General features: G+C 43.4%; 1 long non-coding RNA gene across 4 annotated transcripts in view; it reads right to left on the bottom strand.

Moving 5' to 3' along the window:
• The window catches only part of LOC147024354 (uncharacterized), a 165169-nt gene that overhangs the window by 54927 nt on the left and 84034 nt on the right, over window positions 1-26208 (bottom strand). For 3 of the 4 annotated variants that reach the window (XR_015058976.1, XR_015058978.1, XR_015058977.1), the window contains one exon: window positions 9219-10212. This is a non-coding gene — a long non-coding RNA (uncharacterized LOC147024354). The remainder of the gene's footprint in view (window positions 1-9218; window positions 10213-26208) is intronic. The other variant, XR_015058979.1, reaches the window with a different exon arrangement.

Below are 26208 nucleotides of genomic sequence, written 5' to 3'. Positions count from 1 at the left end.
ATGCTGATTTCAGAGAAGAATAGCTGCCTTATTGTTCCATCCAAAGGACAGCATTCTCCAAGATGCAGTTTCCCTTTCTAGCACTGCAATATATTATAGTTTCAGTTGGATACCATCCCATCGTGAATTCAGAAGATTTCTAAGGAAGAGCACAATAAAAACTCACAAATCCTGCCAGTATTTAAAAAATAATAAAAAAATCAGTAACATGAGCGCTAAATCTTGCTAGCTAAAAATCTAGCTACTGCACTAGTCTCGACTTTGACATAAATAATAACAAAGAAAACCTCTTAAAATGCAAAGCCCATCTGTGTCTACTTTGAACTTGAACTAAACTTGACAAAAGCAAGTTTAAAAAACTTGTACATTTTATTAATTTGTGTTCTCCATATTCTCATGATAAAGGTTTGTTGAAGATTTCATGACAAAAGCTCAATTGAGATGAAAAAAATAAGTTATGTCCTGGACAGACACACTGAAGCTCAATGGTAAATAAATGAATGAATACGGAAGCTATTTTTTTTAAAAAACGGGGCTTCTCGTCGATGGGCTGTGGAGCGGATTAAGGCCTATTTACACTCACAGTGACTTTGCCCTTCGACACTTTGACCCATTTTTCAATTGGTCTTCATATTCTCATAATAAGGATTTCTTTGAAAATTTGATGACAAAAGCTCAAATGGTAAAAACGTTATGGCCTGGACAGACAGACAGTCATTATCATTATGTACCATGAGCCACATTATGTACCACATTATGGCCTGGACAGCCACAAAGTGAAGGAGGTCATGTTTTCACCCCTTTCTGTCTGTTTTTTACTTGCAAAATCAAAGATTTTTCAAGTAAATTGGTTAGTGGATTTTGTTTGTCTGTCTGTGTGTCGCCTACGGGTCACAATTTTAAACTGTTCTTCACGGCACTTCACCACATGGTAGAGTTTGTCATAAGAAAGAAGTCTGTTGTTTTTGAAAGGTCTGTCTGTCTGTCTGTCAAAATGTCGAAAGGTCAACATCGGCCAAAGGTCAACAACTTTGATGGGATTTCTAAAATCCTCAATTTTCATCCGATTGCCTTGAAATTTGAAGAGGATTTATGTATCCGGACACTCAATTCAACTAACCAATTCGTATTGAGGTCAACATGGACCAAAAGGTCAACATAGGCCCAAGGTCAACAACTAACGTGGTGTTTCCAAAATCTTCAATTTTCATCCCATTGACTTGAAATTTGAAGAGGATTTACATTCCAGGTCCCTGAATTCAACCAGCAAATTATTCTTGAGGTCAACATGGACCAAAATGTTAACATAGGCCTAATTTCTAAAATTGTCAATTTTCATCTGATTCACTTGAAATTTGAAGAGGAGTTGCATGTTTGGTCATTGAATTGAACCACCAATCATTTATAGGTCAAATTTATTTTATGGATTTTGCAATTCTCATGCGAGGCACAACATCTTCTTCTTGTTTGTTTGTTTGTTTGTTTGTGTGCAGGATATCTCAAAAAGTTGTGGACGGATTCAAATGAAACTTGGTGGAGAGGTTGGGTGTGTGACAAGGAAGAATTGATTCGATTTTGGTGAAGATCTGGATCCGGATCCGACTACTAGAATTTTTTCAGTGATTCTTCACCATTGAGAGATAGGGCTAAAATTATATGTAGCACAATATCTCAAAAAGTTTTGGAAGGATTTGGACAACGCTTGGTGGACTGGTTGTGTGTGTCGAAAGGACGAACTGATTCAATTTTGGTGAAGATCTGAATCCGGATTTGGATACGAGATTTATTTATTTTTTTAAGTGATTCTTCACCATTGAGAGATCGGGCCAAAAACTATAGAGAGCATGATATTTCAACAATGTATTGGGCCCGATATGTTCTCGTGGATCAGGCATTATGTGGCGGAGGTATGCGCTCCACTGAGTGCCCTTCTAGTTTTTGAAGTGTTTCTTAACCATTGATAGGGCTAACCTAATATATAGTACGATATCTAAAAAAAGGTTTGTGAACCTTTTAGAATTTCCTGTATTTCTGCATAAATTTGATCTAAAATGCAATCAGATCTTCATCTAAGTCATAATACGAGATAAAGAGAACTTGATTAAAGAAATAGCACACAAAAAATCTACTTTTTCGTTTACTTATTGAGCAAAATGATCCAACATTCAATTTCTTTGTCAGAAAAAGTATGTGAACCTTTACATTCAGTAACTTGTGTCACCCTCTTGAGGAGCAATAACTTCAACTAAACGTTTCTTGTAACTCTTGATCAGTCATGCACATTGGCTTGGAGGAATTTTCACCCATTCCTCCTTGCAGAACCACTGCAACTCAGAGATATTTGTGGACTTTCTTACATGAACTGCTCGCTTCAGGTTCTGTCACAACCTTTCAATTAGGTTAAGGTCTGGACTTTGACTTGGCCATTCAAAAATGCAAAATCTCTTCTGCTTCAGCCATTCTGCTGTAGATTTACTTGTGTATTTAGGATTGTTGTCTTGCTGTATGACCCACTTTATGTTAAGCTTCAGCTCACGGACGGATGCCCTGATATTCTCCTGTAGAATTTGATGTTGGTACAATCCAGAATTCATGGTTCTGTCGATGATGGCAAGCTGCCCAGGTCCTGAGGCAGCAAGACAGCCCCAAACCATGTCACTCCCACAACCATGCTCCACAGTTGGGATGAGGTTCTTGTGTTGGAATGCAATGTTTGGTTTTCACCAAACATAACGTTTCTCATTTCAGCCGAAAAGTTCGACTTTGAACTCATCTGTTCACAGAACATTCTTCCAATAGCCTTCTGGATCACCCAGGTGGTCTTTGGCAAACTTGAGACAGGTGGCAATGGTCTTCTTGGAGAGTAGTAATTTCATCCTTGCAATGCACACCCTTCTTGTTCAGTGTTTTCCTCATGGTGGTCTGATGAACACTAACATTAGCCAATGCAAGAGAGGCCTACAGATTTTTCGATGTTACTCTTGGGGTTCTTTTTGACCTCCAAGATTATTGTACACATTGCTCTTGGAGTGATTTTCATTGGACGACCGCTTCTTGAAAGAATAACACCAATGGTGAATTTTCTCCATTTGTACACTATCTGCTTGACAGTGGATTGGTGAATCCCAACATCTTTAGAAATGGTTTTATAATGCTTTCCAGACCGATGAGCATCGACAACTTTTTCTGAGGTCCTCAGAAATCTCTTTTGATTGGGACATGACACACTTCCACAAACCTGTGTGGTGAAGAACAGACTCTGATGGTGACGAACAAAGTTTATGTAATTCATATAGGGAAGTGCCATCCAAACACACTCCTGATTATCATCCTACTGATTGAAACACCTGACTGTAATAACCCCCTTTATTAACCTCGAGGTTCACATACTTTTTCCGACAAATAAATTGAATGTTGGATCATTTTTGCTCAATAAATTAATGAAAAAGTAGATTTTTTTTTTGTATGCTATTTGTTTAATCAGGTTCTCTTTATCTATTTTTAGGACTGAGATGAAGATCTGATGACATCTTAGGTCAAATTTATGCAGAAATACAGATTATTCTAAAGGGTTCACAAACCTTCTCTCACCGCTGTAAGTGAGTGTGAAAATAACACGGAGAATTCTTTTTTGGCTTTTCTGGGCGAAAATAACACGGAGTCTTCATTTTTGGAAAAAATAATATGGAGTCCTCTTCTTTTGGGTGTTTTGGGCAGAAATATTTTTTGTGCCCAGTCACAAAAAAAATCTTAATCAGCCTCCGCCTACCCATAAAGCCACTGCACATACCCTGAGGGTATGTTTTGTAACATTTAAGTGAAATTCCATAGTTTGTTCAGGGATCTACATTGTGTATTGTCGTGATACTGCAAAAATGTAATATCCCGAGTTTGTAATAATACTATTAACTTACAGTAAGATATATAATATGCATCGATGATGAAAAGATGTGGACACACCTCATGATAATACATTGCATTACACTTCGATGTGACAACTGTGCTGTATCACGTGGTTGGGTTTCATATATCATGACTCGCCCGCTAGGGGTTGTTGTAGTGTGCATCCGAACGGGCAATAAAGCGGAGTCGCTACCTCACTCCCACGTCTGTCTGCACCTCGGACACCACAGTTGGCAAAGAGGATGGTTGATAGACGAGTCACGGCGCACGGAGAGGTGCCCGTTTTCGTCGGGGATGATTTTGAATTGTTTTCGGAACAATTGGGGTGCTATTTCCACGCGAATGATGTGGACGACGAGAGCAAGCAAAAGTCGATCTTGCTCGCTTCGCTTTCGGCGGAGCATTATCGACTACTGAGTGATTTGGTGGTGCCGGACAAGCCCAGTGGGGACACGCTATCATTTCAGGACATTGTGCAGAAGATGAAAGCACACATGGCGCCGGAGAAGTCTTTACAGCTGGCTCGATAGCAGTTCGATCACCTCGCAAAAGGTATGGAGGAGCACGTCGCGGATTTCGTGGCGCGAGTGAAGCATTCTTCCGTGGCCTCCAGGTTCACGGCAGAGGAGCATCCGGCCAGACTCAAAGATCGATTTATTTCTGGATTACAAGATGCAAAAATGGTTTCGGCGATTCTACGGCTGAGGGGTGTAGCCGTTACATTCAGCTCGGCAGTCGGCACTGCTACAGCTGTCGAGCAGACTCTCGGAGATGTCCGGGCCATCACCGGCCGCAGCATGCCAGATGGCCCGGGGGTCCACGCGGTGTCGCGAGCACCCCGGGACGCACGCGCGACCTTCGGTGCGGGCCGGGGCCAGACGTCGCAACTCGGCCGCACGAGCGGCGAGGTGACCCCGCGGACGTGTTTGGGATGCGGAGGTCGACATCTGCGGCGTGTTTGCCCATATAGCAACACCGTGTGTTTACATTGTCACAAGTTGGGTCAACTGAACCGTGTGTGCCGAGGGGCGTTGGCCACCGTTAAGGTCATGGACGGCGATGTGCGAAGCAACCCAGGGCGGAACCTGCAGTCGATGATGAGTCTGTTTTCAATTGGTCCTGTGGCGACATGACCGATGACGGTGGAAAACGAAGTGAACAAAACGCCGATCACATTTCAGGTTGATACGGGAGCGGCTGTGTCGATCATAGGCTAACAGACCGCACGTAGACTCAACGGCCTGAAGCTTATCAGGTCAAACCTCACGCTGTACACGTACACCCGCAAAAGGATAACGCCAGTCGAGATGGCAGACGTGTCTGTAGTCTACCATGGCCAGGTCGCTGCGCTTCCGTTGTATGTGGTGCAGGGGAGTGGGCCGTCTCTCCTAGGCCGAGACTGGCTGACCCACATCAAGCTAGACTGGGCCGCCGTTCGCCTTGTGCAACCCATGCCGAGCCGATGAGAGGATCAGTTTGAGAAGATTCTTCAAAGACATCAAGGTTTGTTTTGCGACGACCTTGGGAAACTCAAGGATGTGCAGGCAAAGCTCTTCCTGAAGGAGGTGGTGGTTCCTCGTTTTTGTAAACCATAACCGGTGCTGTATGCCCTGCGGGACAAGGTCAAGGGCGAACTGGATAGGCTAGGGGCCTGTGGAGTGATCGAACGGGTGTCGTACTCAGATTGGGCCAACCCGGTCGTCACGGTGCTGAAACGGAATGGAGACGTCCGATTGTGCGGGGACTTCAAGTCCACGGTTAACCCGGGGCTCAGCGTGGAGCAGTGTCCGCTGCCGTCAATCGATGAGATATATGCACGGCTGGCAGGGAGTCAATACTTCACGAAGCTTGACCTGCGTGATGCATATTTCCACTTGGCGATGGATCCTGGGAGTAGCGACCTTTTGACAATCAACACGTGTCAAGGACTCTACCGATATACCCGAATCTGTTTTGGGATTGCTTCGGCCCCAGCCTTGTGGCAGACAACCATGGATCAGGTTTGCATTGGCCTGCCCGCTCAAACCTACCTGGACGATGTGCTCATTGCGGGGAAAACGGCGGACGAGCACCTTGCGAACATTGCCCAAGTGCTGATGAAGCTGGAAATGTGCAGCCTGCGCTTGAACAGGGACAAGTGCGCATTCTTCAAGCAGCGCTTGGAATACCTCGGGCACATCATCACGCCGGAGGGGATGTTGAAAGGCCCTCCGAAGGTGGAGGCAATTCAGCACATGCCTCCGCCTCGCGACAAGACGCAGCTGCGCTCATTCATTGGTATGGCACAGTATTACCAAAGATTCGTGCGCGGGCTCAACTCGCAGCTTGCGCCATTAACGCGGTTGCTCAGGAAGGACGAGCGCTGGGCCTGGGGGCATGCACACCAGGCATCGTTCAACCGCGTCAAGCGGCTGCTCACAGAGGATATTGTCCTCGTGCACGACGAGCCTGCACGTCCACTCTTATTGGCATGCGACAGCTCTGCATATGGCATCGGGGCAGTGCTCTCCCACAGGATGGACGATGGTTCCGAGCGGCCTGTTTGTTTTGCATCCCGGACCCTGTCCGCAGCAGAGTGGGAATATGCCCAGATCGAGTGCGAGGCTCTCGGCCTCGTCTGGGGTGTGCGGAGGTTTCATCAATACCTGCTGGGGCGGCATTTCACTTTGCAGACGGATCACAAACCACTTCAATTCATCCTGAAACCCGAACACGGGGTGCCGGTGGTGGCGGCCACGCGAATACATCGGTGGTGTCTATTTCTTGCTGCCTACAGCTACGATATTCAGTTCCGAAGCACCGAAAAGCATGCTAACTGCGACTGGCTCTCGCGCTTGCCTTGCGCGGAGGGTCCAGCTTCGTCTGAATCAGCCGACCGGGTTGATGTGTTTGCACTGAGCCAGGTCCAAAGCGGGCCGGTCACGGCAAAACAGGTCGCGGTGGAATCGGCTCATGATCCAGTGCTCGCTGGTGTCGTTCAAGGGATTTCTACAGGGAATTGGAGCGATCTACCTTCAACACCGGCATTTCAGCCTTTCGCGTCGCGCGCATCGGAGCTGTCATTGGCCCAACGGTGCGTTATGTGGGGAGTGAGGGCAGTGATTCCACCGAAGTTCAGGCAGCATTGTTTGGAAGAACTACACGTCAATCACCTTGGCGTCGTGAAGACCAAGAGTCTTGCTCGTAGCCTGTTGTGGTGGCCAGGGTTGGATAAAGACATTGAACAGATGGTTAAGTATTGCGCCACTTGTCAGGCAGATGCTGATAATCCGCGTCGAGCTTCAGGACTATGGCCGATCCCAGCCAGGGCCTGGCAGGGGGTCCATGTGGATTTTGCTGGGCCGGTTGAAGGCAAAATGTTTCTGATTGTGATCGATGCATTCTCAAAATGGCCGGAGGTTGTCGTAATGCAGCATACATCAGCAAACATTACAGTAGAAAAACTGTGGACGATCTTTGCTAATAAAGGAATACCCGAAATTCTGGTCTCTGATAACGGTCCGCAGTTCATCGCAGGCACATTTGATGAGTTTATGCATCAAAACAGTATTCGACATCTAAGGTCCGCACCATATCATCCTGCCATGAATGGGCAGGCGGAATCAATTGTTAAAATGTTGAAACGGGCTTTGCGTAGGGGGGGGGTGTTGCACCTGTGCAGACTGTGGTCGATATCTTTTTGCTCCAATACAGGAATGCTATTCATCCTGCCACCGGCGATTCTCCTGCCATTCGTCTCTATTGACGGGCATTGCGGTCCAGACTGAATTTGCTGTGACCTGGAGGGTCGATGGGTGGGGCGGTGTCGCGCCCGACGCTGGTGCACGGTTTTTATGTGGGACAGCGGGTAATGGTACGCGATTATTACCACGATTCCAAATGGGTGCCGGCTGTGGTCTCTGTGGTACTGGGGCCGGCAAATTGCTTTGTGCGGACTGATGGTTGGGAGGTGTGAAAGCGGCACGTAGACCAAATGCATGACCGCTGTTCAGCGTCACCCCCCCCCCCTGTGCCGGGGGACATGGGGCCCCCACCTGTGATGTCGCCGTGACCAGATGTTGTATCGCGAAGGCTAGACGTGCCGGCGCCCGCGGGGTGTTCACCTGATTCAGTCCTGCCCGAGGGAGACGAGAAAGCTTGTCGGCCGGGGGCAGTTGTTGTTGCGGATGGGGCAAGTCCGAAGAGGGTGTCACCTCGACCTAGCCAGGAGGCGTCTGAGCCTGGGCCATCTGGTGGTGCTGCCCACCCAAGGCGGGTCAGAAAACGACCGCGGTACTTGGAGGATTTTGAATGTTGATTGGTTTCATTTGGTCATTTTATAATTGTCATTTCATCATTAGAATTGTCATTTTACGAGGGGAGGAGTGTGCTGTATCACGTGGTTGGGTTTCATATATCATGACTCGCCCGCTCGGGGTTGTTGTAATGTGCATCCGAACGGGCAATAATGCAGAGTCGCGACCTCACTCCCGCATCTGTCTGCACCTCGGACACCACAACGACAACATTGAAAAGTAGTGCAAGTGCCAAGCTAAATGGATCCATGCTTGTCAAGGCAAGGAGCCATCAAGGTAAAACGGCCATGCTGTGGAAAGTTCAAGTTCAGCATGTAAATTCCTTGTGCTATATCGTTGTTGGTGACTCACTTTCCCCAGGTTGGCTGGTCTGCACAAAGCAAAATGTTTAAGCATTCAACACAAGACTAGAACAGCACTCGGTAGAGCACATACCTCCGCCAGGCTGAACAGTTTACGTTTTGTATCTCACTGATAGGCTGGATCTGGATCCACACCTGAACCAAAATCGATTCAGCTTGATCTTGTCACCGAACCAACCCATCCACCTGTTTTTTTCATAACTCGTCCACAACTTTTTGAGATATCCTGCTATACATAGTTTTGGCCCCATCTCTCAGTGGTGAAGAATCACTTAAATATTTTCGTACATAGACAGACTTCAATATTTGTAGTATTATACTACACACAGACGATATAATAAAAAAGCCTCCAGGCATGAAAGTAATAAGATGAGCTCTCTTACAAGGAACTTCAACACAGGAGGAAGCTATTAGACCAATCAAGCCAGTGCAATGGTTGCCAACCTATTGTTATTTGTCTGTGTTAGATCATTTTTAAATGTGTTGCATCAAGCAAGGAAACAGCATGTGGCATTTTTAAAGTCTTTGGTAATACTCAGCCAGGGGCAAGCTCGAACCACCAACCTCTCAGACTCAGAACAGATATTCTCACCATTACACTGCCATTGAGTCTCTATGTTACCATGATGAACACATTGTAAAAGTCAAATGTGATCACCGTGGTCTCGGTAGTTCTCGCGGTCAAACAGCTAGTTGCTTGGCTCAGCCTTTCCCTGGAGATTCAAGTGGCAGGTGCCTAAGGAGCACTCCTACACTGGAACAGATCACCGCGTCAAAGAGACATTCACCTTGGTGACTCATTATGAAGAACAAAAAGCAAGATTTATATTGCATTCTCTATGGCTCTTCTTTTAATATATTCAGGCTCCCCACTTCATGATTCCAGCCTTTCTCTAAAGGCTGGAGATAAAGTCCAACATTATTGGTCCCTTTCTTCAGTGGTGGGGAGAGGCAGAGATGACCAATGGTTGGGGACTAGGGAAGTGCACTTATCCCAGGTTGGCAAACAAGAAACTCTTCCTGTTTATGGGAGGTCAGGAAGGATTAAAAAAAAAATTCAGTGACTTGTCCACAAAGTTTAAAAAATGCCCAGCACAAAAGACAACTGCAACGGCACTCGGTGGAGCACATACCTCTCCCAGGCTGAACAGTTTAAGTTTTGTATCCCACTGGTAGAGCGAACAACAAATAATAGGATGATGAATACAACAAAGAACTGTACAACAAACTGTCCATGCTGCATAAGCAGACAACTGTGAAGAATAGTTTGTATTTGAAAATAGTTTTTTTACATTTTCGGTTGTGAGGACAAGCCTCACAAAATGAAAAAGTACCACAGACAGCAAGGAATAAAGTAGAAAGAGGCGAATTCCATCACAATAGTGGCTGCAAAGCATACTATCACATTTGTTGAACAACCTACCACAGCCATATTTGGTTTTTTTTAAATCCATGTCACTTCTTGCTGTTGTCTGACAAAATGGTGCAGAGATAACAAAATGGTGCAAAGTACTTACCTTTGAGCTGTCTTACCTGGGTTCCAATCCAGGCCTAACCATAAACTATCAGATTGGTAGTTGACAGGCAAGGCATTCCATGTGAAAGTGCACTGTCTTACGGGTGGACATTCACCTGGAGACGGGAAGGCAACGCTGGGAAGGCAAAGACAAACATCTCAGTGTAAACATGACCACAAGGCTGATTTGGTCACAGTGAACCAACTTTTGCATAGAGGAACAGAGACAGACATTGCTATTGACTATTGTAATTTGATATGACACTAATTTTACTTTATTACCCCATGCGCACAAAACGAAAAGCAGGGTTAAGCAATTAGTTCACTTTGTCTGTCTGTCTGTCTGTCTGTCTGTCTGTCTTCAGACAAAAATCTATGATTGTGGAAGTAGTTAATTTCAATTGAATGTTATATTTTGAACACGAGAGAACACAAGTCGGAACATGAATCGAAACATGAACCTGCACTTTAGCAGTACTTTGGATCTGAATTTGGCAAAATATACAAAACCTCATCTTGCACATGCGCAGAGAGGAAGGAGTAAGGTAATTTTTTTCAGTCTACCTGCCGAGCAGTCAAACAAAATTGAATATCAGTCCAAACAGGAAACTTACTGTTTTGAAGTACGTCTTAAAGGACACAAACAACAGGCACGAATAACTAATTTAACAACGGCGGTAAACTTCTGAATAAAAGTTTGTTTTGTTTTTCTACAGCTTTTAAAACCTTCATTTTATTTATTTTGAATTATATGTTTGAATCCTATAGAACACAAATCACATTGGCACTTTCAAAAACCCTTTTTAGCAGTGCAGTACTTGGAAAAATATTTACTCTACCTCATGCCCTGAGAGCAGAGTAATTGTGAGATCACTGAGATTTAGTATTCAGACAAATATGGTGGCACCTATCACTGTTTGTTTAGTCCAAAACGCAAAGCAGTAGTTGAAAAGGCCCTTCGCATGTCATTCTTTTCAAGATTGTGTGGATTAAGGTGTTCTATGAACTCTTGTTCATAAAGGTAAAAAATCTATTTCTGCACACATCATATCAATTTCATCTCAAGACGGTTTATTTTTTCCAAAGTGAGAAACCAGAGCTTTACTACTGAGAAAAATTCCACAGCGTTTTTCAATTATCCGATTTAATGCAAATGAGATAGCCAACTCTGGACTGGCAGCTGAAAACATGCTGGGAATGTAATGAGGGAACTAAATAGTGCAATTTTATGAAAAATGTGCTCGCTTATCCTTCATGTTGAGAACACTTGAAATGCATTACCTTGATAAGTACAACTTATTACTTCTTTAATATCATGGTTTTTTTTGTTCTTTAAAATTCATTCATTCATTTTGTGTGCAGCATGTAACTGGTTTGCATCATTGCTGGCAGTGCTGCTATGCTACTGAAGCAGTGCCCCCTGTAGGTTAGAGCAGAAATGAGGAAATTGTTCATGGTGATAGCTCATGGTGATAATTGATAACTCACCAACTTATTGCAAAGGACACCAAAAAATCCCTATGTATTTTTGGAAACTTCAGAGTATAACCAACCAGAAAACCAATGTTTCCATTTTCCTGGAAACATGTATAGCGGCCATCTTGGATTTTCAAAAATGACCATTCGTAAATTGGTATTCCGCTATATCACGGTCTCTAAACCACCCAGGGTCATCATTTTAAAAGTTAAACATACATTTTCAGCAGCAAAGAATCCAATGGGACCAGGTATAATGTGGTACAACCACTTCTGGAGCCATTCTGCCTTTTGTCAAACTATTTTCCCTGGTATTTTTATGGGACTGATGTGTACAACACATGCAAACATGAAATTTTTCAATACTATGGTGGTGGTGGTGGCTGTGTTTATAGGTATTGGTTCTCTTTGCTGTATTTGCAGGTTCCAATAAGTGCATATCATGAGTGAAACACCCAAACTTGGTCAAGGGTATCATTAAACCCAGGAATCCACGAACTGGAAGCTATGTATTCTGTGCCAGTCTGATGATGTGAGGAAAGGAGCACTGTGCAACTTCTCCCCCTTCTCTCAACTGTGTAATTCTTAAATCTCCCCACTGTCCTTTCCTCACACCATTTGGAAACAAACACCGTCTGCAGATAAACACTGCCCAGACACGTAAATAAACCCGCTTTCTTTTCCTACTAACCCATTTTTCGTCACCTACAAGTTGCCACGTGTAACAATGTGAGTACGTCTATAAAGTATGTGCCATTATGAACGTTTTTTTTTCTCTATAAAGGACGTACAACTCAAACGTACATATGTATATAGAGTATGTATGATTAGAATGTGAATCTATACAATAAAACTTAAAAGGGCTGTTTTTGTGCTGTATGAACATAAACCTACATCATCAATGGATCGTCCACAAACCACACAAAAATACCAGCACACACCACACAAGCACCACATAAAACAAATACTGGTGAGGGTCTGCAATCTCTGATTGCTCCTTCAAGTTAGCCTATCCACCGCGCAGCAGGAGACGTGGTTTTGCAATCACTTATGTGTGTGTGTGTGTGTGTGTGTGTGTGTGTGTGTGTCTGTCCGGGCCATAACTTTTTTTTGTCATCAAATTTTCAATAAGCTTTATGAGGAGAATATGGAGAAGTAAAAATCAATAATTTGGCCAATAGGTCAAAGGTCAGTGTCACACAAAGTCAATTCACCTGAAATTTTAAGAATTTGCATAGAGGGTCACTGAATTGGATCACCAATCAAAAGCTACAAGGTGATTATTTTTTCAGATTAAAAGGTCAAAGGTCAAGTTTGCATAAAATTGTCATTTTTCATCTGATTGACCTGAAATTTTAAGAATTTGCATATTGGGTCACTGATGGGTCACCAATCAAAAGCTAGAAGCTGTTTGTTTGGTTTTTTTTAGACCAAAAGGTCAAAGTTGCATAAAATCATCCATTTTCACGTGATTGACTTGAAATCTGAGCAGGGTTTGCACATTGGGTCACTGTAGCCTATTGCTTTTGAGGTCAAAAGGTCAAGGTCACCTGACATCATCAAATTTTTGAACACGGCTCCTTCCCAATTCCATATCCAGGCGATGCACGACATCATCGCTGGGCGACGAAGGAAGGGAGTACTCAGGTTTTACTCCGTTTGTTTGTTTTCTTGTGACCCACACCAAAGGAGAGGGTATTGTGTTTGGTTCCGTTTGGTTGTTTGTTTGTTTTATCCACACAGAACTTTTGTGTTTTTCTCCGCAACTGCTTATCGGATTTAGATGAAATTTTCACCATCGTTGCGACGACTCATGTTGAATATGTTAATCATATTTATGACGTCATAGGTCACGTGGTATGGCAGCCATGTTGGAAAACGGAAAAAACTTTGGATCTTTGTATCTCTGAAACCGCACCAAGGAAAAAATTGAAACTTGGCACACCGCAAGTACTCATGGTGAATAAGCGTGATTTCTATGATGTCATAGGTACTGTTGAAACAAACTCTGAACCTTCAATACAATTAGAATATTTAGTCAACACACAAGACACATTAATATGTGCATTGGAGATTCTGGACAATACATACGAGTTCCAGATCTCTCAAACAAATTGAGAATCCAAATTTCTTATATACTGTTAAGTGAGACACAGTTCTTTGTCATTTTCAAGGCTAGTGTCACAGTTTGTCAGGTTGATGTATTTGCAGATGGAAATCATTTTCAGCTTTATGCAGCCATCAGCATTATTTGTAGGAAATATATAATACATATTTCAGGACCACATGTTCAGTTTTCCTCCGAGTTCAGGAATGACGTCAACACTGCAATCCTTTGGGCACGAAGATGGATCACATACAATTTATGGTATGAGAAGGAGAAGGTTCAACTTTCTTTAAGCAGACGAGGGAATATCAAGCAAGGAGGTGCATCTGGATAGTTACTTAAACCTAGCATCTCTTTATCCAGCTTGCTGGTACCTTCTATTTATCATCTATCTATAATTCCAGCAGTGTGTGTGTGTGTGTGTGTGTGTGTGTGTGTGTGTGTGTGTGTGTGTGTGTGTGTGTGTGTGTGTGTGTGTGTGTGTGTGTGTGTGTGTGTGTGTGTGTGTGTGTGTGTGTCTGCGCGACCGCTGTTTCTCGACTACCACTGGTCCAATCTAATTGAAACTTACCAGGTATATTGCTGGGGACCTGAGGATTTGCCTTTTCAAGGTTTGATATTAATCAGACAAGTGCTTCCCAAGTTATGGCCATTTATTTACCAACCAATGACATGACACGTTGCTGCGGCCATTTATTTACCAACCAATGACATGACATGCTGATGCGTAGGCCGATGCGCGGCCGGCCGATGATGAGGTCACAGTCTGTGCCAGTTTCATGGCAGCGAATGTCATGGCAAGCAAAGACAGAGAGGTAAACTTGATTTTAATTTGGATATTAATAATTCCAGCAGTGTCCGTGTCCGTGTCCGTCTCTGTGTCCGTCTCTGTGTCTGTGTCCACTGTTTCTCGACAACCACTGGTCCGATCTAATTGAAACTTGCCAGGTATATTGCTGGGGACCTGAGGATGTGCCTTTTCAAGGTTTGATATTAATCGGACAAGTGCTTCCCAAGTTATGGCCATTTATTTACCAACCAATGACATGACACGTTGCTGCGGCCATTTATTTACCAACCAATGACATGACACGTTGCTGCGTAGGCGTGGCTGCATAGGCCGGTGCGCGGCCGGCCAACAATGACGTCACGGGCCGTGCCGGTTACATGGCAGCGGATGTCATGGCAAGCAAAGACAGGGAGGTAAACTTGATTTACATTTGGATTTTAATTAACTCTGTGTGTGGAAGTGTGGTTGTCGCGAGAACATGAGAGTGAAGGAACGGCCTGTGTGGTTGTGGTTTCTGGCACGCGGTTTGAAAGTTTTTTTTGTTTGCACGTACGCCGTACGGCCACGCACCTACGGCCACGCACCTACGGGCACGCACTAGTGTCATAAGATCCTTGAACATATATTAAAATAATAAGAAATGTTGAATCTGTCTTATTGGAAGGCCACTCTGCTCATTATAGCTTTACTGGTCAAAGTTGATCCTTCCATACTAAGAAAAGATATGATTATATTAACTTAAAATAAATCCATGTTTAATCAAATTATATTTGAATACATTTTAATGCATTTATTGAGTTTTAATTTTATTTGTTTTATCACTCTCAAACCAATTTAGAGGAAATGCATCGACAGTACCTTTATTATGATGTTATAATTGCATATGTAGTGCCTACATCTGATCACTGTGAAAATTTTTCAGCGTCATCTAGGGATAAAATGGTCCGCAAATTTTTTTTCATGATGTCATCGGTCACGTGATTGGGCAGCCACATTGTTTTGTTTTTTTTAATCTTCAAAATCTTCTCTGAAGTGGCAGAACTTATCGAGGCAAAACATTACATGTATGACTGCCTATCCATGGTGAACAAAAGGTTCGCACATATGACATAATAGGTCACATGGTTTAGCAGCCATATTGGATTTACCCGAAAACCTATAAAAAAAATTCTCCAGAACGGCTGGACAGATCGAGGGGAAACTTCACACAAATGTTCCCAAGCCTTGGATGTACATGTTTGTTAAGGAATAATTGATAGGTGACATGGTTTGGCAGCCATATTGGATTGAAGAAAAATATTAAATAATGTTTTCTCTGGAACCCCTTAATCTATCAACATGAAACTTCAAAATTATAATTTAGTAATGATGGGGAATACATGTTTTAAATTTCAAATTGATCGGTTACATGGTCTGGCAGCCAGAAGTATTTAATGTTTTTGATCTGTGTTCTTTTTTATTTTTATTTTTTTAAAGGCTCACTTGGCTGTACCTGGATGGGTTTGATGGTAGAGGAGTAGCAGCTGAAAAGGAATCCTATCCAGGTTCCTCCCGATGACTTCATCTTTGCATTTTGCTTGTTCGGGTTCCTTCTGATGACTCCAATGCAGGATTGAACCTATTTGGTCTTCCATTTAATCTGAAATGAATTGATTTTAATCCCATTCTAAACACCACACAAAACAAGTTTTGGCGGTGGTCTGCAATCTCTGATTGCTCAATCTAGTTTTCTTGTTTGTCCAGGCGATATCTCAGCCATCCTTTGAGCTAGAAAGCTGAAGTTTGGGGACAAAAGTGAAAATGTGCTTTGGCCAAAACTTTCGTTTTATTTTTTGATGAATCAATTACTTTTTTGGGGGATACGTTATCGAGGCTTGTATGAGAGCCAACACACAACAAACAGCAAGGGGGGCTTGAGACAAGAGCGGCGGGAGAGGGAAGCACAAAAGAGTGGGGAACAGAGACGTTGAGATCTGTGGAAGGAAGAGGGATGGGGTGGGGAACATGGGGTATACAAGATGGACATTACAGGGACTTTCAGAAATGAAAGCAGGGAATTTAATGGAGGTGGATTTGGGGTGGATGAATGGGGGTAGAAAAGATCAAGGTTTTGGATGGGGGAAGATAAGAGATGAACCGGTGTTTTGAAGACCTTGAGGGAAGAATGTATTCCAAAGGCAGGAAAAAAGAGGAATGAAGGAGTGAAGGTGAGCAGTGATTCGTAATTTTGTTAGTATTACCAGAAGGGGGTTTTTGGCAGACCTTGAATGCCCTGTGGAATCATACAGGGTACAGATCACAGACAGAGCAAGGAGGGGGTGGCAAGGCAAGAGAGGCGATGGTAAAAGACAGAAACACCACTGTCCTGCCTGCAGTGAGAGAGTGAGAGGCCCAAAGACTCAGCCTCACCGCAGGAGACACCAATGATCCAAAATGCCTTGATTTCCACAGCGTGAAGCTGAGAAAGGGGAGTGGCAGAGAGGGCAGAGCACCAGCCGAGAGGGGAGAGCAGTACTCCATCAGGCTGTGGATGAAAGCTTTGTATGTGGTCAGAAGCTCAGATGTGCCAAGGAAGGAATTTGCACGACGGAGGATCCCCAGTCGGCAACTGGCTTTGGAGGCCAGGTTGGAAATGTGGCTTTCCCAGGAAAGATAATGTCAGACAGTGAGACCCAGTAGCTTGAATTGTTGAGAAAGTAGATTGGGGGAGGGGGGGTTCCAAACGGTCCTTTCGGAGAGATATTGTGAGAGTGTGAGATTTGTCAGGAATGAAAGATATGTTCCATGTGTTGAACCAGTTTGTACTTTTATCCAGATCTGCAGAGAGCGAAGAAGCTGCGGCTTGCTGGTCTGAGGGATGACAGATGGTAAAACAGAGGGTAGAGTCATCAGCAAAAAGATGAAGAGTATTTTCCAGAGAGTCGGAGAGATCATTGATGAAAACCAGAAAAAGAACAGGGCCCAGAATGCTACCTTGAGGAACTCCAGCCTGGACAGGAAGAAGGGAAGAGAGAACTCCATTTAGGGCCACACGTTGGCTGTGACAGGAGAGGAAGCCTGCGAGCTATGAGTGGAGATGGCCTTGGATACTATAGGAAGAGAGTTTGGTGAGCAGGGCAGGGTGCCAGACTGTCAAAAGCACACGATATGTCTTGGCATGTGGCTCTGATTTCATGTCTGCCATTGAGTACCTCCATCCATTATTTGGAGAGCAGAAGTAGCATATCCAGGGTAGAGTGACCTTGTCTGAAACCAAATTGATGATCAGAAATCAAGCCATTGGAGAAGAGGAAGGATTTAATGTCTGAGGCGATGATGGATTCCATAACCTTACTGATGAATGGGAGAAGGCTTATTGGTCTGTAGTTGCAGGCATCAATTTTTGCACCTTTTTATGCAGGGCAGTAATGTTTCCTGATTTCCAAGCAGATGGCAGATGACCTTGAGCAAATTAGAGGGTGAATAGATCAGAGAGAGGGTGAGCAAGAGCAGAGGAGCAGGTTTTAGGACATGTGGGCTGATTCCCTCTGGACCGGTTGCAGAATTTGAGTCGAGGTTTGATAGCAAACCCTCCACTTTGTCAGAAGAAAGGGACACAGAGTGCAGGAACAGTTGTGTGCGACTGAGTAAGGTGGGTACAGAAAGCGATGGGTTTCCTTCACAAGATTTAGATGCAAGCACCGAGTTTCGAACCAAGTTTAGGCATTCAGCCTTGTCACGTGCGGTATCAGCAGTGTGGCCATTTGAGGTAAGGCAGGGGATGGAGGGGGAGCATACTCCAGAAACCAATTTGATTAGACGCCACCAGGATTTGGAGGATGGAGAGAAGTTTGAGATTTCAGAGTTGAAAGATGTTTTCTGGCTCACCTGAGGGTAGACACACACTTGTTCGGAGCTTAATGGAAGGAACTGAGATTACCCTCAGTTTGGTTTCCTTCCACGAGGCAATGGCAAGTTGTTTCAGGACAACCGCGATTATTGCTTTATTCCTTAAAGTTGATCAACTACTTAATCATTATCGATTTATTAATGCCTTATTTATTTTCTTTCTCATGTGGGCAATATCCAAGGCACCTTTTGAGCTTGGAAACTGACATTTGGACACAACAGCGAACAAGTGATTTGGCTACACAGGGTATTTTTTATTTATTCCTTAATCAAGGAATCGATTAATTTTCATTCATCGATGAATTACTTAATTTTCAAAAAGTTACAGATTCGGATGAAACAGTGGTGGTTTTGATATGTTTGATATACCCAATTTATTGATTAATCAATTATTTTTAAATTACTATTTATTTTAATTATACAATTAGTCAATTAATCATCAATTATTGTATCCTGCTCCACCCCAAATCCATCTCCATATGCTGCACGGCTAGTCAGTATCATTTGTACACATTCACCCCAGAAGTACACTTGTACACATTAAGTATTATTTTTACATATTTACTTTAAAAGTACACCATTCCCTCCCAATTCCATCTCCACGTGCTGTATGGCGGCATCACCGGGGCACCGAAGGCGCCCCCGGCAATGTCGCACTGGAGGATTTGTCATTTATTTATTTCACACGGGGGCAGTGTACTTTGAATGTACCTCTACTTGTTTTGTAATAAAAAAAAATTTTTATCTGTTTTATTCATGTTTTGCAAACGGATGAAGAAGAAGTCTAAATGCAAAACAGACACAGACGGGCTTTGCATTTTCAGATGCTTTCTTGTTTGTCTTTGGTTTGATTTACATACTCTTTCAGTTTCTTTTAAAGAGGTAGACTGTGTCCTCGAGGTGTCCTGTCCCTGCTTGTTTCTGGCTGTGCCTACCGGCAGTACTCACTGGGAAAAAAGGCTCCTTTAACTATTATTTTTATGGTGTCCTTTTATTATTCAGTGTGTGGGTGAGGATGAGGAGGGGAGGCTGGGGAAAGGGGGAGGGGGGGAGAGGAGTGAAAGGTTTCATTTTTCCCTCCCTTTGTTTACGACAGTGTTAGCTTGTCTGTTGTTTTGGGAGGTGGTGGGTTTGGGGGTTTATTTTGGTAAAGGGTGGGATTTTGGGTTTTTGTGATATTTTAGCTTGAAATATTGAATTTGCCTGTGTTGATTTGGCCAAATATTTGATTGCTTATCTTGACATTATTGTTTATGATGGTTTGATTTCAATTACTGCGATTATTATTATTATTGTTTATTGTTAGTATTGTTTTTACATTGTTTACTGTTTATTGATTCATTCTTTTTTTGCTTGTTTGATATTTTGTTTTATTGTCTTGCAATTGAATTTTTGGGATTTTATTGCTTATTTTATGCTAAAACTAGATGGTATTCATAGAATACTTACCATGCGCAGTCTTGAGAAGGACTTGGTGCAAGCCAACTCTTCTGTTCTTTTAATATTTTTTTTCTTTGATCCAATATGGTGCTAGACCAATAACCGATGATGTCACTTTTATCAAACTATATTTCCCATGGGTAGTTGATCAATTAGTTAAAGTTTTACATTCATCGGTTCGCAGTTTCAACAATTTCAGATTTAAAAATTTCATCCTGACCGGATCAATCATTGCACTTGTCAAATTATGACGTCACAACGAAGGCACTGATGATATTGTAATTAACATATCTTGTTCCTCATGGGGAGTAAATTACAATGAGCCATGTTTAAATTTTTCCATGGAGTGCTTTCAGAGATGTAGAGGGGCAAAATTTTTCAGTTTTTCCAAGATGGTGCCTGCACCACATGATCTATGATGTCATAATTATCATTGAAAAATTCTACAGGACGAGACGCTCCAATAGTGAAAATTGTGTCCATTGGACCAACAATTGCAGAGAAATTTTTTTTCATACTTACCAGATCAAATGATGCACATGTCAAATTATGAAGTCATAATGAAGGCTCTGATGACATCTTCATTAACAAATATTATTCCCCATGGGGAGTAGTTGACAATGAGCCATGTGTAAATTTTTTCCAAGGAGCGGTTTCAGTGATGTAGAGGTGCATAGTTTTTCAGTTTTTCCAAGATGGCCACCATACCACCTGACCTTTGACGTCATAATTATCATTACAAATTCCTCCAGGAAGAGTTGCTCCTATGGTCAAAATTTTGTGTCAATTGGACCAACACTTGCAAATAAAAAAAAATTTCATTACTTATCGAATCAAGCGTTGTGCTTGTCGAATTGTGATGTCATAGTGAAGAAAGTGATGACATCATCATTAACAATCTTATTCCCCATGGGGAGTACTTCACAATGGGCCATGTGTAAAAAAAAAAAAAATCATGTAGTGGTTTCCGAGATAGAGGTGCAAAGGTTTTTGGTTTTTCCATGATGGCACCTGTATCACGTGACCTATGGCGTGATAATTATGACTAAAAAAAATTCTGCAGGAGGAGGCACACCTATTTAGAAAATTTCTTATCAATCAGACTAACGGTTGCTGAGAAAATGAATTTTTTAAATGGAGACACGCACGTATGGCACATGTACGTACGGCACACAGACGCAACTGATCGCTTAACCCCTTATTCTGCTTTGTGAGCACAGGGAACATATTATGGTCATAACAGATGAAGGCCAGTGGCCCCCAAAGTTATTGTGTGACCAGGTATTCTGGCCCTGTGGGCAATGGTGTGTGCTTGTTTGCCATGTGTTTTGGCTTTCAGTCTGAAGAGCATGGATTACATTAGTATAACAAGCTTTGTTGGGCTGCAATGCACCATCAGTTTCTCCTTGATGTATAGTAAATGAAAGTTACTTGCCTCAAGAGGGCAAATTTGTCGGGCTATCTCATTGAACATCTCCTATCTGTTCATACAGAGCATCTAGTCTCTGATGATCGTGTCTTCGATTACTGCCTTTGCAAAGGCTTCCCGATTCAGAGATTTGAAAAGGCTTCTCCATCCAGAAATTTACTCCTTTCATCGGCCAACTTCTGCTTCATCACAACATTAGTGTATTCCTCGTAACATGACCGCTGGCACTGCACTTTAATAGCAACCACGTCCTTCCATCGAAATTGCAGAAGGAGCTTCTCATCCCAAAGAATCTCAGCTGCTTTGAGTAGCCAGCCTCCTGAAAATCAAGGATGTACGAATTATCCAAAATCAATTCAAAGGATAGCATCTGTGTAAATACGATTACAAGATTATTTTTCATTGCTCCATTGATAAGACCATCAAACATCATTATTGTTAATATTATAATATGTCAACCCAATGACAATATGCATCATCAAACCGGGATTACTCATTCGATTAATTCATAAGTCGAGTCTTTCCTTTCACCACTTTCTTTCATATTTCTGGAGAATGTACTTGTCTGCCTTGCATATTTTGCACTGCACAGGGAGCACATGATAATTTCTCCAGGTAGCAGGCTTTGATAGTGTGAAGGTAGACCATAGCTTCTTGGGAGATGGTTTCAAATCGTCACATGAGTTGGAGAGGGGTCATGAGGGTTGCTACTTCTTATACAGTTGCTACTTCAAAACGGGCCCACACACACACACACACACACACACACACACACACACACACACACACACACACACACACACACACACACACACACACACACACACACACACACACGGACCCCGTCGGGTCTTTATTGAAGGCTTCCAGCTCGAGGACAGGTGAGCTGGAGACCAGAGCCTGTGCTTGTTCCTGTCCTCCTTGTGTGGTCTTCGATGATTCGGCTCGGCGAGACTCGAACCCACAACACGATGCAGCTCCAAGCACCAGGTACCGTGCTCTCCAATCGGCCACGCACCAATCAACCAAGACCAAGGAGAAGATCAGAGATGATGATGACCCAGGACAAGACAAACCAGCCAGCACCAAGACCTGCAACCCCCAAGACGACCAACCTCCCCAGCCTGGCGTTCCTTTTATATATTTCTTGTCCGGGGTGAGAAAATCGCCATCTGAGGCGGTCTCCACCCTCATTGGCCGGGGTGTCATGGGAAAGTCGCCCTCTGTGGCCATCTCAACCCTCATTGGCTGGGGTGTCATAGGAAAGTCGCCCTCTGTGCGTGATCTCCACCCTCATTGGCCGGGGTGTCGTGGGAAAGTCGCCCTCTGTGGCATCTCAACCCTCATTGGCCGGGGTGTCGTGGGAAAGTCGCCCTCTGTGGCATCTCAACCCTCATTGGCCGGGGTGTCGTGGGAAAGTCTCCCTCTGTGGCCATCTCAACCCTCATTGGCTGGGGTGTCGTAGGAAAGTCGCCCTCTGTGGCATCTCAACCCTCATTGGCCGGGGTGTCGTGGGAAAGTCGCCCTCTGTGGCATCTTGACCCTCATTGGCCGGGGTGTCGTAGGAAAGTCGCCCTCTGTGGCATCTTGACCCTCATTGGCCGGGGTGTCGTGGGAAAGTCGCCCTCTTTGGCCATCTCAACCCTCATTGGATGGGTTGTCGTGGGAAAGTCGCCCTCTGTGGTCATCTCAAACCTCATTGGACGGGGTGTCGTGGGAAAGTCGCCCTCTGTGCGTGATTGGACAAGGGGTGGAGTCGGAGCTGAGACGATGAAAATCTCCGCCCACGTACGTGGTCGATCGCACGTGGGCAATGGCGTCGGTGTGCGAAGTGAAGTGAAGGAGATTTGTTGTAAAAGAAACTCTGCAGCGCACATGTTAGTCCCGTTAGACAAAGGTAGGGGACCCGAACTATAAACACACACTTATCGATATAACTAAACTTGGGGACTGCTGTCTGTCTGTGTGCACAATGCTTCCAAATTCGAAATCGTATTTCGGCAGTGGAGATTGTAAAGTGTATATCTGTATGAATAGATAAATAATTGAAGGTGGGATGTTGGTGGCGGTGATGCTAAAGTGTACAGAAATATATAAATAATACAAAGGTTTGTGTTGGTCGTGGTAATGGTGAAGTATATATAAATAAATAAGTCATTCTAAGTTACGTGCTGGACATGGAGAGGGTAAAGTATATAAATAAATAATGGTTCCCAAAACCATATCAAATCCTGCACTATTGTCTCTTCGTAATTTTTTTTAATTGCTAAAATTGGGACATATAATCATGTGTCCCATGATTTTTGGCTCTGATCCTAAAAAATTTTTAACATGCCTCATGCCCAGAAATTGTTGCATACATTGCCGAATATGAAAGAAATGCATCCAGTCATCTTCGAGTAGAAACTCCAGACGAATGGACGGACGGACTGACAGGAGCCAAAATATAAGCCCTCAGCATAGTTGATGGCCGGTTGTGCAAAAAAAAAAAATGAATAAAAGAAAGGGAGAATGGACGACAGAGAAGAAAGGGGATGGGATGCAAGAAAAGGAAGATGCTTAGAGGAGATTGAGGTAAGGGGAATAAGGAGTGAGTAAAGAAGATACAGGAGGGAGAGGCTAAAAATTCCCTCCCATTTTCAGAGGTAATTATGTAGACAGTCCCAAAGCCTGTTTCTTAGTTTTTAATTCTCATTAGAGGGATATATACCTTGTCGAGGCTCGTATGAGAGCTAACACACAACGCACATCAAGGGGGGCATGGGACAAGAGGGGCGGGAGTGGGAAGGACAAAACAGTGGGGAACAAAGACATTAGGAGATCTATGGAAGGGAGAAAGATTGGGTGGGGAACACGGAGTATGGGTATACAGGATGGACATACAGGGACTTTCAGGAAGGAAAGTAGGGAATTTGATGGAGGTGGATTAATGGGGGTAGAAAAGATCGAGGATTTGGATGGGGGAAGATAAGAGGTGGTGGTGAATAGCCGTTTTGAAGGCCTGGAGGGAAGAATGGGATTGAACAGAGTGAGTAAGTTTATTCCAAAGGCGGGAAATATGTGATTGTAAAATCCAGGTCATTCAATGTTGAAGCATGTGCTTGTACGAGTACTCATTATTGGAATGCAACTGGAGAGTTCTGTAATTGTGTGGGGTCATTGTGATTACATTTACTCAAGAAAAACTTGATGTTCATTTCAATTTTATTAAGGTGAGCAAAACTGAAGGCAATTTCGGCAATTTCGACAAAGTTGGGTAATTTCGAACTGACAAATAAATGCGTGCAGAATAAGGTCGTGGTCAGCATTTGGGCAATCAATTTGTTTGTTTTTATTTTTATGTTTTTTTACTTGTTTGTTTTTGAAGATAGCGTGATTGTGTTTGAAACGTGGTGCCCTCGGTGCAGACAAGAAACCTGGAGCGCAAGGCTGATTAATCCCATGCAGTTCACGCAACAGCAGAAAAGGCAGGGAAATTCACAAAAGCCACACCGAGGCAAATTGGTAACGTTTTGGGGCTATTGGCCATGCTTAGGGGCTGGGCAGAACGTTCCCGTTGCTAGAGGAGTACAATTGCCCAATTGCGGTTGAAGAAGCAGCATGATGGGGTGCCACTCCTGATGGGGGCAGGGGCCTTGAGAGAGGCGTGTTTCATTTGAGGACAACAGATTGGCACTTGTGCTTGCTCGAGTGTTTAGGCATGCAACTCTACACAGCGCTGATGATTTTTTGTTTTGCTGTTGCAGTTAAAGGCAGAACACTTACCCTTACCTAATTCTCAATCCCCTCGCTATCCTCTTCCATTTTCATGTTTACGTGGCTGCAGGACCAGAATGCTTGATTTTTGTCTGAAAATAAAATTATTTTGAGTCTTAAAAAAAACTTTTTCAGCCTTATTCCAGACAACCTTGTGGCTGAACATCTCCTCCTGAGTCATCTCCACAGCAATAATTTCAATTATTCTCCCTACATCTTCTTTCTGATGGATGGTGGAACATTGTGTGATATCGACCATTGGGGAATCCAGAGAATTGAGAAATTAATGACCGTAAAAATATTTTGAGGACCGTTTCACAATCAACATTCGAAGAAGGAGATCCAGCTTACGCAATGAAACCCCAATCTTTGTTTCATCAGCTTGAAACACGATTCAAAGAGTTCAATCATGGAAAGTTATGCTTCCACGGAATTATTTCACTTTTTAGGGTTTCTCAATATCAGAATTACTGTCAAAGTGGTTCTACAGTGTAAGGTACGAACCTATAGTTCCGTTGTACATCTTTTCCAGTGACAATGATGTATTTGGACAGTGCTTCAGAATTTTCCTGCTGGTCAACCTCACAAAAGTATAAAATGTCCACAAACATATCATCTCAGGAACAGAGATATTCTTCACAGCAGATTTCACACACACACACACACACACACACACACACACACACACACACACACACACACACACACACACACACACACATTTACAAGATGCCAGATGCACCCAATGCTATACACTTTGTGCTTTTAACCCTTGAAGTGGGAAAGGACAGAATTGTTGTCTCAAACCATGACGTTGCAGTTGCACTGGCAAACTCCATAAAAATCTCCAATGACATTCTGTGTTGACTGAAATAAAAATAAACAAAACAGTTTTGCAAAATATCCATAAAACCTTTAAAAAAACTTAAAAACAAGAGACAGAGACAGAAAAACAATAAACATTGGCCTAGAGAACACACTTTTTCATATCCATCTGAGAGACAGGCAGACATTAATGCCTCACCCTGCCTGTGAAACACAAGGGTGACAGTTTATAGCTGGGTTGGAATTAAAACCCTGGCGACAGCTCAGAGGCGAGTGTGTGTGTGTGTGTGTGTGTGTGTGTGTGTGTGTGTGTGTGTGTGTGTGTGTGTGTGTGTGTGTGTGTGTGTGTGTGTGTGTGTGTGTGTGTGTGTGTGTGTGTTTTACATGCTAGTACGTGCCCGTTTGTACGTGGCCGTACATG

The sequence above is a fragment of the Eptatretus burgeri genome, chromosome 6, assembly GCF_056783735.1.
Source record: "Eptatretus burgeri isolate ZD-2024b chromosome 6, Ebu_testis_v1, whole genome shotgun sequence".
Lineage (NCBI taxonomy): Eukaryota > Metazoa > Chordata > Myxini > Myxiniformes > Myxinidae > Eptatretus > Eptatretus burgeri.
This window is presented reverse-complemented; position numbering and strand designations above follow the sequence as displayed.